The sequence below is a fragment of the Neovison vison genome, chromosome 11 (assembly GCF_020171115.1).
Source record: "Neovison vison isolate M4711 chromosome 11, ASM_NN_V1, whole genome shotgun sequence".
Lineage (NCBI taxonomy): Eukaryota > Metazoa > Chordata > Mammalia > Carnivora > Mustelidae > Neogale > Neogale vison.
This window is the reverse complement of record NC_058101.1, coordinates 146,959,393-146,976,390: the sequence shown is the minus strand read 5'-3', so window position 1 is coordinate 146,976,390 and position 16,998 is coordinate 146,959,393.

Sequence of the window (16,998 nt, the reverse complement as noted above, 5' to 3'; positions counted from 1 at the left end):
TTATCACTTCTTGACAGGGGCTTGAAAAGGGTTCAGTTGGTAAGTACAAATCACCAGGACAACTTTTTCTCCCAGGTGGTGTATCCATCACAAACCACCCCCAGATCTCAGTGGTTTGAAACAACAAACGATTCTCATTCCTCTCGGTCTGTAAGGGCCGGGCGGCAGGGAGCTGCTTCTTGTGGTCACCCAAACACTCTGACTGGGGGAGGCAGTACCTTGTGTCGCGGCCATCTCTGTGTGACTCAAGGCTTGGGGCTGCCGGGGAAGAGCAGAAACAGTCCTGCCCAGGCTCTTAGATGCTCTCACTTGGGGGGTGACACCAGTCCCTTTCCCTCCATTTCATTAGCCAAAGCAAGTTAATGGCCATGGTTTCCTTTTAGTTTCCAGGATCCAGAAAGAGAAAAAACCAGGCATACTGGTGAACAGTGGCAATAATTACCACAGTATGTGTATTAGGATTCTCCAGGGAAACAGGACTAATAGGATGTATATGCATAGAGGGAGAGATTTATTTAGAGAATTGGCTCACACGATTGTGGGGGCTGGCAAGTCCTAAATTTTCAGGGTTGGCTAGTAGGCTGGAGACCTGGGGAAGCGTTGCAGTTCAAGTCCAGAGGCAGTCTGCTGGCAAAATTTCCCCTTCTGGGAAGGTCACTCTGTTTATAGGAAGGTCTTCTAACCGATCGCATGAGGCCCACTCACATTATGGAAGGTAATCGGCTTTATTCCAAGTCCCCACTGATTTAAATGTTAATCTGATCTAAAAAATACTTTCACAGAAACATCTAGAATGTTTGACCCAATAGCTGGGGAACCTATCAATTTGTGGCCTAGCCAAATTGATAATAAAATTAACCATCACAGTATATTCACCATATCCTTTGCATTATAAATTTCTTTCACAGAAACTAAGAGGTGTACCCAAACCCAAAACTGCAGTCTCCGATGTTATTCCTCGGATGTTATTCCTCCTTTCTTGGCTAAGAGTGGGGTTGAGGAGCCTCGTGCTCCTCGTGTCTTAATCACCTCTTCATTAGATTCCAAGGAAAAAGTGATTGGTTCTTTCCCTGGTTTTAGAAGCTGGATCTGAAAAGATTGCTTTGGTTTGGTTTTGGTGCAGGATAACTTAGAAATTCCCCGTTAATATATTCCTATATTTTAAAGAAATACCACCTTTCCATAGAGCAGATAAGCATATGCTCAGGCCACAGACTGTGGAGAGAGGGAACCACGCTCTGTAAACTGTTTCTAAGGCTCGGGGTATAGTGCATCTAATGCTGGACTTCATCGCTTCTCATAGGTGAGTTTGTACAGCGCTCCCCTCTCCGCGTATTTGGAGCCCTTTACACGTACGTATCTTTCTCCTGACAGAGCGCCCATCTTGGTCAAAGATGACCTGTCTGTGGGACCTGATCTTCTGGGGGGCAGAACTGGCTCACCCTCTTCCAAGGTCCTCTGCCGGGAGCACAGACGCAGATCCCCGAGATGCAGGGAGGGCAGCAGATGACCCACGGGGGAGCCAAGCTCTGCCTCCGTGTCACTAGCCACCTGAGCTTATCCTCACACTCTCACTCACAGAACAACGCCATCCCCTTTTCCAGATGCGGAAAGCTGAAGCAAAGAAGTCAAGTGACTTGCCCTGGGTCACCTGGGGAGTCACGGCCACGAGGGGAGCGGTTCCCACAGCTATTTGATCAGGCTCTTCAGGTGCCCAGCTCCTGCCTGTTGATTCTGTCCAGCGTGCATGTGCTCAGTAAATCAATCTCTGTGCATCCTCCCGGTCGTCTACATAAGAAGGTCCCAAGGGGAGAACACAGACCGATGTTCTCTGTATTCAGAGCTCGTGTTGCCAAGGGTGATTTGCTGTCACTCTGCTGAGGTCTTACAGGGAAGAATCACCGGCGGCCAGCGGCCCTCTGCACATGGGCCCAGGTAAAAACCCACCCCTTGGCTGGGTTCCATGGGTGCTGTTTGCAGAGTCTCATCTCTCTTGAGATGACTGTCTCTTAGAATTTGTTTTTCCCACCCAGAATGTCCCCATTCCTAATGACTCCATGACACGCTGGCCTTTTGCCGTGTCTTCGTGTTGAAGCTGCGTCATCAGATGAGGTACATACATGGGAGAGAAATGGAGAGAGAGGATCTCTTTCTCAATCTCAATCACCTTTAGCTCCCCGGCCCAACTCTGACAGCATCCACTGTCCTCTGTCTCAGACCCATTTGCTCAGATGTCTAATAAAGGCAAATTTAATTTGGGGCGCGTCTAGAGTGAGGCTTGCCAGGCCCCTTGACCACCTTCCCCTGCACCCCCCACACTCCCTACACGTGCTTAGAGCACATACACCATTCCAGCTCCTGGAAGCACAACCTGAACCTTGAAACCTCTCTGCACCCTAACCCCGGGCACATGTGCTGCTTACTTAGCAGGCCGTGTTTCATGTTAAACCTTTTTAAAATTTTTAATTATTTATTTGAGAGACCGAGCAGGCATAGCAGGAGGGAGCAGCAGGCAGAGGGAGAAGCCGACACTCTGCTGAGCATGGAGCCCGATGCAAGTCTCCATCCCAGGCCCCTGGGATTATGGCCTGAGCCAAAGGCAGACGCTTAACCGACTGAGCCACCCAGGCGTCTGTGTGTTTCATGTTAAATACGTTTTGTTTGATGTTTATTATGACTTCACTTTTGCTGTTTTTATCATTTTTCAGTATAGAAACTTTTTAAAATAATTTTTTTAATTGAAACTGATCCCTTTGAGAACTGTGAGGACCTAATCCAGGATGACAAGAGATACGGTGAACTTGGATCAAAATGTCATCTTGTGTTTACGTTTCAGAAGAAAAGAGAAATACCTATTTTAAGATATATTAAAATAGAGGTTGAAAGAGAATAGGCACCCACCCTCCATCCCCAGGTTAGAACTGTTTCCCTGGATGAATCTTTCTCCTGTTCAAGGAAATGAAAGTATTGTTTTAACTAAAAGGAAAACCAGGTTAATAACCAAGCTCTCACACAGAGAATTTAAAGACCATTCTTTTTATTAAAGACCACTACAGACTTTTAATATGCTTACTTTAATTATGGTCATTCATTTTCCTTTAACGAATGAAATCCACCGAAAACAATACATTGTCTTCCTCCTCTGTTGTACAGGAGAGGCGAGCTTTCAGACTCCACAGTTCTAGTTCCTGACACCAGCCCTCCCAAATTATACAGGCATTATTTCTCTCAAGGGTGCCCTTGTTCTCGGGTTGTGTCAATTTCTTTATTATTCTAACAAGCTGACCCTTCCTCAAACCTGTGTGGAGGTGAAGGGGGTGTGTTAAAGTTCCTGCTGAAATTCATGGAAGTAGGACTCGTACCAAGACACTGACTCCTGGGAGGGCTGGTGGACGAACATCCCTGACCCAGGTGATTTTACAAAACATCAAGGAAGAAGTTCCCATCTGCCTTGCGTAGTGAGAGAAACATTACTCAAGTTTAAATTGGAAACTGGAGCCCAGGTCAATTGGAGAACCACTGTAGGACTAGAAGCTCCCTGAGGGTAGTAGGGATGTGTTTTGGCTTTTTATCTCCAATGCCTGAAGGCACCTGGTACATTGTTGTAAAGTCTTGCTGCTGACAATTAACTCCACAGAAACACAATCCTGATGCCCTTAAATAATTTACCTCTGTCTTTGGCAAGCTTTTTTGCTTCCAGATGGAAATACTCTCATCCTCTGTGTCAGGCCCATTATTATTACTTGAACGTTTGAAAACAATGGCAAGGAGGCAAGTTACAGGGCAAGGAGGACCTTAATTTTCTAACATCTGTTGGAAGTTCGTCCTGCTACAAGGAGACCCTCTGACACATTTTTGGCTTGCCTGACTGATGGTTTCCTTGCTTAGAAATCAGGAGAAACACCAAGGAGGGCTGATAAGGAGGAAATGCTCACCAACAGGGCAGTGATGAGAAACTGGGGCAGATGTGTCTTTGTCACCTTGGTATGTGTACGAGGCAATAAAATAAACATGGACTGGAATCAGACCTGGTCTTTATGAAAGCAGACGCCAAGAAGTTCAGAGAAGGGGCGCCTGGGTGGCTCAGTTGGTTAAGCAACTGCCTTCTGCTCTGGTCATGATCTTGGGGTCCCGGGATCGAGTCCCACATCAGGAGCCCTGCTCAACAGGGAGTTGCTTCTCCCTCTGCCTCTGCCTCTCCCCACCTCATGCTCGCTTGCTCTCTCTCAAATAAAATCTTAAAAAAAGAAGAAGTCATCCAGAGAAAACATCACCTGTGGGAAGACACTCTGGAAGTTTAGGAACCTCTTTAAAGCTGCTTCCTGTTTACAGACTTCGAGGAGAAAAAATAGGATTGGCTTTCAAAGTGTTCCATGTAAAGATAGGGAAGAGCTAACAGGTGTTCAAGGCTTGGTTTGTGTTGACCACTGTCCTAAGTTCTTTACAACTCCTTTAATTTTCACAACCACCCCCGTGAGAAAGACCTCATTCCCTCTACAAATGAGGAAACCGAAGCCTAAAAAGGAACTTGCTCAATGTCACCTGTCTAGGAGGTGGCAGGGGTGGGATTTAGGACCACCGGGCTGGCTCCGGAGACTGTAAGCCACCACCTGAATAGGTCAAGAAGCCTGGACCCCCAAATGAAGGGAGGCTTTTCAGAATACAGCCAACAACCAAGGGACGGTCCACTTGCCAAGAGGAGACTGGCGTTAACAGGTGGCTAGAAAGTCAGGCGCTTCCGGTCTTATTTCATTTCTTTATTCTTTAAAAGGAGTCATCGCCAAACTGAAAACATTTTTGGGAGAGAAACAGGATCCACACAAACACCGAAGACTGTAACTTCTCTTAAGTCAACTCAAGTCTCCAGTGACAACGAAAACACGCCACCGCACAAAACAGCTTGCAGGTGACACAGCAGAAATGCCAGTGGGAGCCTGTGAGATTCAAGAGCAGGAGAGATGAACAAGAGTTTGGGTTTCATAAACAGAAAAAAAGGTTAGGGCAGTAATAGTAGAAGATGTGAAAACCTTGAAAAACTAAAAAAAATTTTTTTTTTAATTTATTTATTTGACAGAGAGAGATCACAAGCAGGCAGAGAGGCAGGCAGAGAGAGAGAGAGGGAAGCAGGCTCCCCACTGAGCAGAGAGCCCGATGCGGGACTCGATCCCAGGACCCCGAGACCATGACCCGAGCCGAAGGCAGCGGCTTAACCCACTGAGCCACCCAGGCGCCCCCTAAAAAAATTTTTTTTAAAGGCTTAGAAAAAAAGATTCTTTAGAAGGCAGGATGGGTTCACTTGAACAAGGAGGCATGTCAAGATCACAGTATTTATTTATTCATTTGTTTGTTTTTTAAAGATTTTATTTAGTTATTTGACAGAGATCACAAGTAGGCAGAAAGGCAGGCAGAGAGAGGGGGAAGCAGGCTCCTCGCTGAGCAGAGAGCCTGATGCAAGGCTGGATCCCAGGACCCTGGGATCATGACCTGAGCCGAAGGCAGAGGCTTTAACCCACTGAGCCACCCAGACACCCCAAGATTACGGTATTTAATCGACAGAGTTTCTAAACTACTCAACTACAGGAATGTAGTTGTGACATCATCACAGTCACTACCAATGTCATCTGGGCTCATGATGACTCAGCAGTTTTCATGTGCCAGGTGTGTTGGAAAGCAATCAGCATGTATCATCTTAGCGATGCTCAGAACCTATCATGCCATGTCCTAGTAATGACCTCTCTTAATCTTAACACACTGAGCACTTCTCAGCCTTGTAGACAAAAATAGAACAGTTGTTCCTGGGATCAGAGGATGTGTACCTGATTCCTCGAAATGAAAAGGATTTAGGTGTATATAAACACAGATGTGTGGAACAATTATACTTAAAATATGTTACAGTCTGTGCTTGCTTCTATGTGGTTTAATATTTTCATCAATTACTCAGGTAAAGGAATAAAAGATTTTTTAGAGGATGTAGTATTATCAGGGATGGATAATACTAGAAATAGAATCAAGAGTGAAAAAGCCCAAGAAGCTGGAGTAAGAGTAAAAGCAATAAACTGGAAACAAAAAGCACTTCAATTTAGCGTTTTGGGGGGGGGTTAAGTTTGGGGAGATCCAGAATTACTGATTTTTTTTGTTTGTTTGTTAAGATTTTATGTATTTATTTGACAGAGAGAGACAGCCAGAGAGGGAACACAAGCAGGGGAAGTGGGAGAGGGAGAAGCAGGCTTCCAGCAGAGTGGGGAGCCCGATGTGGGGCTTGATCCCAGGACCCTGGGATCATGACCTAAGCCAAAGGCAGACGCTTAATGACTGAGCCACCCAGGCACCCTCAGAATTACTGAATCTTGTTGGAAAGAATTCTTGCTTTCCTAGCTCACCAAAGCAGCCCCACTAAATCTCCAGTTCCCTGTCTCTAGTTTGCGCAATATAGCCTGGAAGATGGAATCAATTTAGTGGATAAAGGTCAGCATTTTAAAAAAGTAAAATAAAAAAAAAATCAAAGTGTACCACTTGTGGTAATTATTAGCATTATTGTGTTAGTTTTTGTTTCATTTTATTCTTGGTTGTGGGTACCCTTGGTGGCGAGATAAAATTTATTTTCTACTATAGAGTGTGGTCAAATATTGGAAAGTCACTGCTATGGCCAATTCTTAAATACCTTTCTCTCATTACCTCATTAATATACACTATCTATGGGGAAATAGAGAGATTTGTATTTTTTACAGATATGATTCATAGGAAGATTTTTTTCCATGTAGTATCAAATTTAAGTGTGTCTCACTGTGGCTTGAACGCCTTGGCTGTGTCTCAGCCCTGCCACATACTGGCCACATGATCTTGCTCAAGTCATTTTATATTTTTAATCCCAAATATCCTAATCTATAAAGATGGAAATATTACTAATACCAAAGCAATAATACTTTTCAAACCCAATGTGATGGCAAAATCTTTTTTTTTTTTTTTTTTAAGCGAAGGGCCTTTAAAAACTCTGAAGATTTTACAAATGCTGTTCTTCCTTGTAGCCCTTAAATTGACCTTGGACAAGGCTCCTCTCCTCTTATAACCTTTCAGCTATCTGAAGACAGCTATCAGGAATGTCTCCCCTCGAGTTAAGCTCAGTGTCTGCAGAGCCACTCTGCAGGGTCCAGAGTCTACAAACGCTCTGGTCACTTGCTTCCAAACGCACTCCACTTTGTGCATGTTTATTCTGTTTTATTTCATTTTCTCCTATATATTCATGTTAGACTGAGCATGCAGCAAGAAAAAATGACATGCAAGCCATGAAAATAGCTGTGTTTGGTGCAGGAGCTCACTGATGACTACTTCGCTGTTTCAAAACTTGTTTTTAATGCTGGGGTTAGACTCATCTTCCATGAAAGTAAGACAGGGTGCCCAGGATCTAATTGCAAATGTGGAATAAAATCTCAGCATTTAGCACGCTGATTACATTCCTTGTTCAGGAGACCAAATAGCACTGAAATTATTTTTGTGGTGGATTAAATTTTTTAGTGATGTTTGCAGCTTACAGCTCTAAAGTGTCTTTTGTTTGTTTTTGTTTTGTTTTGTTTTTTAATGCCTGCTGGTGAGCCATATCTTGTTCATCTTCGGTTGATGCCATTGGTTTTTTTCTGACCTAAGAAAAGCACTTAACATTTGTCCTTGTTTAATTTCATCTTGTTAGATTCAGCTCATTGCTCTAGCCTGTCACGATCGTTTTTCATCATTATTTTGTCATGCACTCATCTACCTGCTCCTCCCAGTGGCTGGTCAGCCGCCAGCCACAGTCACATGCCTGCTACACCTTCCTTCCATAGCCCCAGAGAAAAGGAACCACGGGAGACCCCAATCCAGGTGACAGACAGAGGGGACAATGAGTGTACTTTAGGGGAAGTCGTTCAGCCAGTTTACAATTCTTCTTCTTGTTCTTGTGTGATTTTAGGCCATTTTTTCTCCCGATGGTCTATAAAGATAAGAAGAAGCTGGCAACTGATTATAGTTACCTTTTTCACTTAGTAGCTAGGAAGCTCAGAGACTGAGCCTATCATCCATTTTGAGTGAGTCTAAAACATTCAAAGATCCATAGAAGTAAAATAGAAACAATTGTGGTAAAAGCTTTTTAAAGTGATGTGTTTATATTATAAAGTATATGTAATTTTAAAGAATTGGGCTACAAAGAGTAAATCCTACACGGGACTGTTCTGTATCTTGTATATTTCAAATTGTGTTATTTCTATACGCGTGACATAGAAAAGAAAAACACATTAAGGGACTGCCATATTTGAATTTTGTTTAACTTTAAACCGTGTTCAAGGGCGCCTGGGTGGCTCAGTCGTTAAGCATCTGCCTTTGGCTTGGGTCATGATCCCAGGGTCCTGGGATTCAGCCCCGCATCAGGCTCCCTGCTCAGCGGGAAGCCTGCTTCTCCCTCTCACACTCCCCCTGCTTGTGTTCCCTCTCTTATTGTGTCTCTCTCTCAAATAAGTAAATAAAATCTTAAAAAACAAAAAAACTGTGTTCAAATAATTAATATTTTCTGCTTAACTCTAGGTCCCTCAGTAATACATGTGTGAATCTGGCTTTGGGAGGAAAATACAGATGCTTTTGTGGCAGGAATAACAGCGATGTTAACAAAAATATAGCTGTTCCTCCAAATCGTGAGGTAGGCAAATACAGTGGCCTGATGTTGAGTGACACAATGGAGTTTAAGTGGTGTGAGTGGCTCAGTCTATAGTAGACCTTTCATTATTTTTTTTTTTTTTTTTTTAGTTAAAAATTTTTTTTTCAGAAATAGAGCATAAGCTGTTGGGGAGGGGCAGAAGGAGGGGTAGAGACTCAAGCAGTTTCCACACCCAGTGCAGAACCCAACACTGGGCTTAATCTCCCAACCCTGAGGTCATGACCTAACCTGAAATGGAGAGTCGGACGCTTCACCCACTGAGCCCCCCAGGCCCCCCTCCTTAAACTTAAGGGTGCTGTTGTTGCCATGTGGATTTTGCTCACTTCACCGTAGCATTTTTTCTTCTCTCTCTCTCTCCTTTTAAAGATTTTATTCATTTATTTGACAGAGAGAGAGAGATCCCAAGTAGGCAGAGAGGCAGGCAGAGAGAGAGGGGGAAGAAGGCTCCCTGCTGAGCAGAGAGCCCAATGTGGGGCTCAATCCCAGGACCTTGAGATCATGACCTGAGCTGAAGGCATTAACCCACTGAGCCACCCAGGTGCCCCAGCATTTTTTATGTGAAGGGGGAATAAAGCTCTGGTCTGGGAATTGGGAAGTCTGCTATTTCTCTCTCCTGCTTTCCTAGACTGCCCTATGATTGGAGGTAAGATCTCTGAAGTGCCTCAAACTCACAAAGGCGGGGGCCACCTTCACATGTTAGAGGCCTGTGCAGAGGACCTCAATAACTCAGTATGACTCTGGGCAAATTGCTCTCACGAGTGCCAGCTCAGATCTCTGGTAGTAAGTTGGGCTGTAGCCCTGAATGGCCTAGAGGCTGACTTATGTGGCTGTTTACCAGGAGGCCAGTGAATGAGGCCTGTCAGTTTTAGGTGTCTGTTTAGTAGAACAAAGAGCTGTGGTAACAGAATGTGACAGAACTATAGGTGGTATGGGTGGGTGAGTGGCGCAGACCCAGCTCTGGACTTGAGAGTTATAAAGCAAAACAAGGAATTTGTTCTGCAGACCTGGTCTATAAAAGTGAACCAGAGATTCATTTTTGGAGTTTGGTCTTTGTAGCTGCCTTAAAAAATATCTAAAAAGTCAAAGAAAAAATAAAAATTTTGATGAAGGCTTTCACATTCAAGGATTTTGGTATCTCCATCGATAAGGGGAGGGGGTAGTTGGGCTGACCAAATGGTTTGTTTCTTTTTGATGCAAAAATGATACGAGTTTTGGGTGGCTTCTATAAGGGAGAATCAGCTCTGTTCATTGTGACTGCTTCTGCGACGGGAGAGGAAAAGGCATTGTGGGGAGTGACAAAATGGAGCACAGCATTTAGGTACTCAGAATGCTATGCTCTTCATTTTTTTTTTTAATGTTCTTTATTTTTAAAAGTGAGAGGGAAAGGGGAAAAATATATTCTTAGAATTTTTAAAAAGATTTTTAAAAATTTTTAAATTTTTATTTTATTTTTTTTTAATTTTTAAACTTTTTTGTAAACATATAATGTATTATTAGCCCCAGGGGTGCAGGTCTGTGAATCGCCAGGTTTACACACTTCACAGCATAAAAAGATTTTTTTTAATTAATTAATTAATCTTAGAGCAAGAGTGAGTGAGAGGGCACATGCACGCGCACACACACGCACATGCATACACACAGTGAGAGCTAAACAGGGGGTCCTGTGCTGGGCTCCATCCCAGGACCCTGAGATCACAACCTGAGGTGAAACCAAGAGCTGAATGCTTAGCCGACTAAGCCACCCAGGCACCCCATTCTTAGGATTTTTAAACATTCCTTAATTGCAGAAAGTCTTCTGTAGCTGGAAGGAGGGAGGAACACCTGGCGGAGTTCAATATGGCGGACCCATGAAGTCCAGATCCGCCGCAGTGGATTTTTCTTGCATGCCTTGAAGATGGTTTGCCTCCTAAGGTAGGTTTGCAGGGTTAGAATGCAAGGTCTTCAGGGAGGAGCTCTAACTGGATTTCTTACTTACGCCAACTGGCCTCCCAAACCCTGGTGCCAGAAATAGGAACCTGAAGTCTTCCCCCATCCTTCATTTGCTCTCCAGAACCAGCACGAGCCACTCCCTCCATATGCTTTGCATTTCTTGAACATCTGCTGGCAGGTGTAATAGCACAGAGGCTAAGAACACAGGCTCCAGGCACCCCCTCAATGGTGTACAACTCAACTCCTCCACTTACCAGCAGTGTCACCTCAGGCAGGTTATTTAAAAAAAAAAAAAAAAAAAAATCTTTCTATGCCTCAGTTTCCCCATCTATAAAATGGGAAGGATATTAGCACATATCTTATAGGGTCATTGAGAGGCATTCACACAAATGTTAGATGTGTCCCTGACACACAGTAAAAGCTCAGTAACTGGGAACTATTTCTACTTCCCTAGAAAAATTGGAAGAAGGATGATTAGAATAAAAGATATGCTAAATTATTTAGCAGATGATTTACGATGAGCATTGTATTGTGCTATGTGTGGGAGGCAAGCAATTTCACTATGATTTTGACCCTCCAGGGGTTTAGAGCTAGGCTGATATGGAAGAGAGTCCCAGTGTCCCTGAGGATAAAGAGTGCACATGGTTGGGGATGCCTGGGTGGCTCAGTCGGTTAAGCTGCTGCCTTCAGTTCAGGTCATGACCCCAGGGTCCTGGGATCGAGTCCCACATCGGGCTCCTTGTCCAGCAGGGATCCTGCTTCTCTCTCAACCTCTGCCTGCCACTCCGCCTGCTTGTGCTCTCTCTCTCTGACAAATAAAATAAAATAAAATAAAATAAAATAAAATAAAATAAAATAAAATAAAATAAAATAAAAAAAGAGTGCACATGGTGTCGGATCCTACAAAGATGCTACAAGACCATTACAGATGTAGAAATCCCCAGAATTATTTCAACACTGAGCTTTGAGTTGGATTTTGGCAGCCAATTCCAAGATGTGAATGTTTGGGTTTTTTGAAAGGGAGAAGGAAATTCTGAACCCCCGATACTCATTTTCTATACAGCCATAATAATATGCCTAATCCTCTCTCTCCTAATCATTTATCCCATTGTTTTATGATTCTCTGCTGATGTATTCATCTCCATTGTCAGCCCTAGAGAGGCAGACACTCTGTGTTACTCATCTTCATATCCCCAGCCCTGAGCACATGGCCTGCACTTGGCAGGCATTTACTTAGAGGCTGGCTGAAGGAATAAATGAGTGCTGAGGGCATTGTCGGCATATCTAAAACTGAGCACCACCGACATCCCTCTTTTGGATGTAGGTTAAATTATTCACTCAGGCTTTCTTAATACCATTTTTTTTTAAACCCTCTTTGGCTACCTAACAGTCTCCAAATCCTACTGATTCTTCCTTTTACTTCCATTCCCTCCCATCAACAGCCCTGTCGCCATCACCCTTATGTCCGGTATACCTTATTTTATTTCTGGATAATCACCCTAAACATCATGTGACACTTCCACTTCCATGGCTTTCTTCAAGCTTTACCTGACACTTTGAATCTTCTATTACCCTCCCCCGCAAACCCTACCTCACCCCTAATATCAACCATCTTTCCTTGCTTGTAGTTGAAATATCCCTCTGTGCTCTAAATCCTGGTAGCCTGGCTGTGTCTCCTTTCTGATAATAGCTTGCATTCACTGTGTGCATGCCTACGCTACACATCTAGTCTTGACGACATTCTTGCAAAGAATCTAATAAACAGCCTCCCCATTTTCCAGAGGGAAAAATGAAGCTCACCGATATTAATTAACTTCTCTAAGGTCACAAAACTAATTTGCTGTCTGAGTTCAGAGCTCTTTCTTCTACATCTTACTACCTCACCCAAGTAAAACATTGGCTTCTTGAGAGGAGGGCTGCTGCTGATACTTTGTTGCATCACCAGACTCTCTTAGGTATATTACTTGGCAAATAATAAGCATCCAGACGGTGATTGGTTTTAAAGTCCTCTTTGTCTGTTCTGTTGTTTAAGAGGAAGAATGGAAGAGAGGATAACTGGGTAGAAAAAGAGCACTAAATCATCCTTTTTTTTTTTTTTATGGAAGAAAATGCCTGTATCTTGGAGAATGGAGCAGAAGTCACAAAAGTCACCAAATTTATTAAATGTCCAGAGATGCCCATTCAGTTCCCATTTTTAAGTAAATTAGAGTTTGAAGTCAACTGAGAATTTTTCTCTTTTCTTACACAGATTGTCCCAGTACTCCAGACATCTCTAGGCTTCCAAAAAAAAAAAATTGTCTAGGTAAATATTAAAATGCTCACTACAAGAAGGATGCTAGAATTGCCAAGGTCTGTGTAACCACACTAGTCAATTTCAACAGATATTCACGACGAAGGCATGAAAAAGGGAGGAGTTGTTCATGAGTCACCAAAGGCACATGTGCCATTTTCAGAGACGGAACAAGAAGAAAATGCCCACACGTCTATGGGACTAAGGTCGGAGAAGCGGGACTGGCATAGTGAGCTCTGTTCTCCTGTTGGTCCTTCCTTTCTAAGGATTCAGTGGGTATCTGCAAAAATGTTTTTGAGGCTGGCTCCGAAGACAGTAGTGATTCAGGATGGTGTCAGTGCTGGCGATATTTATATGCCATTCCATAATTATGTGCCATATCCATGTCATCTCAAGATGTTTTCAGAGTCACTCATTCTTCTACCTTTCTGACTAAAGTAAGACGTTAAAAAGATGTATCATTCTCAAGCTGGAAGAAATCTAAGGGATTATTTAATTCAAACCTTTTATGTTATACCTCAGGTGACCCAGGGAATTGACGTGATTTGTGGAAGGACACATAGCTTCTGACTTGTCCTGTATTTCCTAATGTAACTATTCTAGTCAGGGCCACGGGATGCTAATGTAATGATTTTGTCATGTTAATGTATCAAGTCCAGCTAAACTGCGAGTATGAAATGATTCAAGCAAAAACAGTGTTTTTTCCCTTTCCGGTGACACACAGCTTGGCCTTCTTCACTTTGGAATGGGATCAGATGACAGAGGAGCCTGGAAGGTTCTTTCTCTTGCTCCTGTTTTGGTCCTTGCTTCCCCCCCTTGTTCCCATGTGGTCACACTCTCATACCTGTTAGGGGCCACATGGCACAGGGGCCTCTCCTCTCTGTGCACAGGCTCTATTATCTCCACAGCTTGGTCAGCTTTCTCTTTCCCCAAATGAACTGTGTTTTGGGCCCTTCCCATGCTAAGGGCTAATAGCTTATTATTTATGATCTCAGTGAAACTTCAAGAACGTTGGGATACAGGTACAAGAATTACAGTTATCTGTAGTTTATAGATGAGACTACAAAGGTAGCAGATGGCAAAGCTGTGGTGAGGAAGCTTATCTGTCACAGCCTGAAAGCTATGTGATCTTTGGCAAGTTATATAAACGCCATGACTCAGTCTCCTCATCTCCAAAATGGGATAATAGGAAGAGGGACCTCATAGTGTTGTGAGTACTAATGAGGGAGCTAACCTACCGGCTTCCTAGATCGATGCCTGCACTGCCCAGTCACCATAGAGATGTGTTAACATTTGTATTTGCTATCTTGTCCCCTCAGCCATGCTGCTTCTTCTTATGTATCTTGCACAAGGCACAATTTGGCCTGTTTCTACATCGTGACATTTTGCTCAGCCACTTTCCTTGGTTTAAGCCTGTACTGCCCAATAGGGCAGCAACTCAGCACCCCTGAGCACTTGAAATGGGGCTGGTCTGAAGCATAAAATACACCCTGGGCTTCGAAGACTTCCTGTGCAAAGAGAATGCAAAATACCTCCATAATACTTTTTTTGTGCAATGTTATTTCTATTGACCAGTCCTGGTATAGAGGCCCCTTCTCTGTTTTCTGTCAGATTCCCAGGAGAGGCTGTGGTTCAGCCCTGCCTGCAGAGACACTGCCTTGTGATCAGGGGAGGGCTCTGGGGCAGTCAGCTCTGTGGAGGGCCTGGTACAGGGACTGCTGCTGGCTCAGTGGGGGCTGGGGGGCAGTGGGGAATGGCAGTCACATCCAGGATAAGCCATCCTCCTGGTCTCCTAGGATAAGCCGTCCTCCTGGTCTCCAAGGAGAAGTATTCCGTGGGTGAGTGGCAGGATTATTACGGAGCCATTTGTGTTTGTTCTAGCCCTCTACCCTCTCTAACCTGCTAGTTGGCTTTTCAGAACCCCCAAATCAGGGGAGTTTGGGCTGCAGAGCAAGGAAAATGTTGGTCCATTTCCCCTTCACCTGTGGTGGGTAGATTATGCCAGGTGACGGGAAAGGGGAGGGAGAGCAGGGAAATTTTGGCCCTGAGAATAGATGAGGGGCAGGGTGGAGAAGAGGTTAACCCTGCCCCCCATAGCGACAGGAATCTGTGCCCCACTAGTGGCTGTACCCAGGGAGGGGATGGCACAACCTTAGAGAGGCCACGCAGTAGCTGAAGACTTGACCCGTTCTTTGCTTGGAAGCCTCTGAGCAAACAGCCTTTAAGTGACACATCAGGCTGGAAAATTAGGATAATAGCAACAGAAAGCCCTCACCCACATTTCCTAGGCCTCCTGGATTCCCTGATTACCTAACAGAAGCTCAAGATTTTCTGCTCCTGATAGGACACGGTCTTAGAGGAGCCAGATTTAATCAGTTTGATTTCTTCTGCATGGGGGATACTGGAGTCCCAGGCCAAGGAAGCTCAATCCCTTCTGGTGGTTTTAGGGTACACTGCCTCCTGTATACTTCCCTGATAGGCCAAGCGAATTCCTAAAACAAACACTGCAGCCATAAGACTGCTGTCTCTAAATGAGTGCTTTCCTTGTTGAGTCATTCACTTCATTAAGATTTCTGGGATGGAGACTAGACCTAACAGTCAGACCATTGCTCTCCCTGGAGACCCCCGACCCCCACTCCGATTCCCCCGACACTGTCCATGCTAAAATTCTCTCTTGGGTACCCTACTTTCAGTCAGTCACCAAACCCTATTGAGGCTGCCTTCAGATGATCTCCTGAGTCCATCCCTCTGGTCTCCCAACCATCACTGCCCACCCAATTCTTTCTCACCGGCCTGATACAGCAGCTTCCTCTACGGCCCCTTGTCTCTGTCTGTGGCACTCGAACTGTTTCCAGAACTGCCTTCATAGAATTCCAGCTGCATGTTTAAACAGCCCTGGGAGCCCCTTCCTTTCTCACTGGATATGCTTCAACCCCCTCACTGTGACATGCAAATCACTTCAGAGTTTGGTCACTTTCCTCCCCCCATTGCCGCCTCTCTCCAAGCATATCTCAAACACATCAGACCCTGTGCAGGACTCCACGGTCAAGTTTCATAGGTGGGAAAATGAAAACAAACACGCAAATACACAAAAAGCTCCTCGCATGAAGAAAGGAGAATGCCACCGAGAACTCTCAGGAATCAAATTCGGTTTGCAGTTTTGCCCTGTCGCCTATTCCAACCCTAGCTTTTCTGAACCTTTCCATTGACGTGGTCTGTGTTCCTTGAAAAGTCCAGATTCTCAAGGCAGCTGATTGGTTGCTGCGCAATCAGTGGACTGCCTCGTCTCGGGAAAAGTGGCCATCTCTAACTAATCAGTCAGGTGAGATGGGAGATTGTCATACGGTATGTGGGTGCTTTTCCAAGGGCTGAGATATGGGCAGCTTCTCCAGAGCAGTACTTCCAAGAAGCAGAAATGAGCTCCGTGGATCTGCAGGGGGATGGGGGGTAGGGGCTGCGAGTCTACACGTACCTCTAACAAGCTCCTGAGTGATGTTGGTCCATGAACCACACTTTGAACAGGGACACTCTATAGGGACAGTCATCAGGACGTGGAGTAAAAAGTATTCAATACCTTCCTCTCATTCTAGAATGTTCTCCGGTCTTTGTGGCCAGGAAGAATTCTGCTCAGTGTTTAAGGTACAGTTCAAACATAACTTCTGTGAAGGTTTTTGGATTGTCGTGGAATTAATCTCATAGAACGCCTTTCTGACACCCACTGATCATCTGTCTGATCGCTACTTGTGTATAGCTGTCCCCTCCAGTTTTGTTTATTCTACATATTTATTTACATACAGTTTTTATTTATGTACCATTTTGATGTGCAGTCTGAGTTTTTTTGTTTTAATTTTTGCTATGTTATGTTAGTCACCATACATCATTAGTTTTAGATGCAGTGTTCCAAGATTCAGTGTTTACGTATAACACCCAGTGCTCCACGAAATCCATGCCCTCCTTAATACCCAGCACCAGGCTCACCCGTCCCCCGACCTCCTCCCCTGCAGTCTGAGTTTTAACAAGAATGTACAGATCCAGAGCACTCGCATCACCCCCAAATTCCCTCGTGCTGCCCTTTGAAGTTCCTCCTCTTCTCAACCCT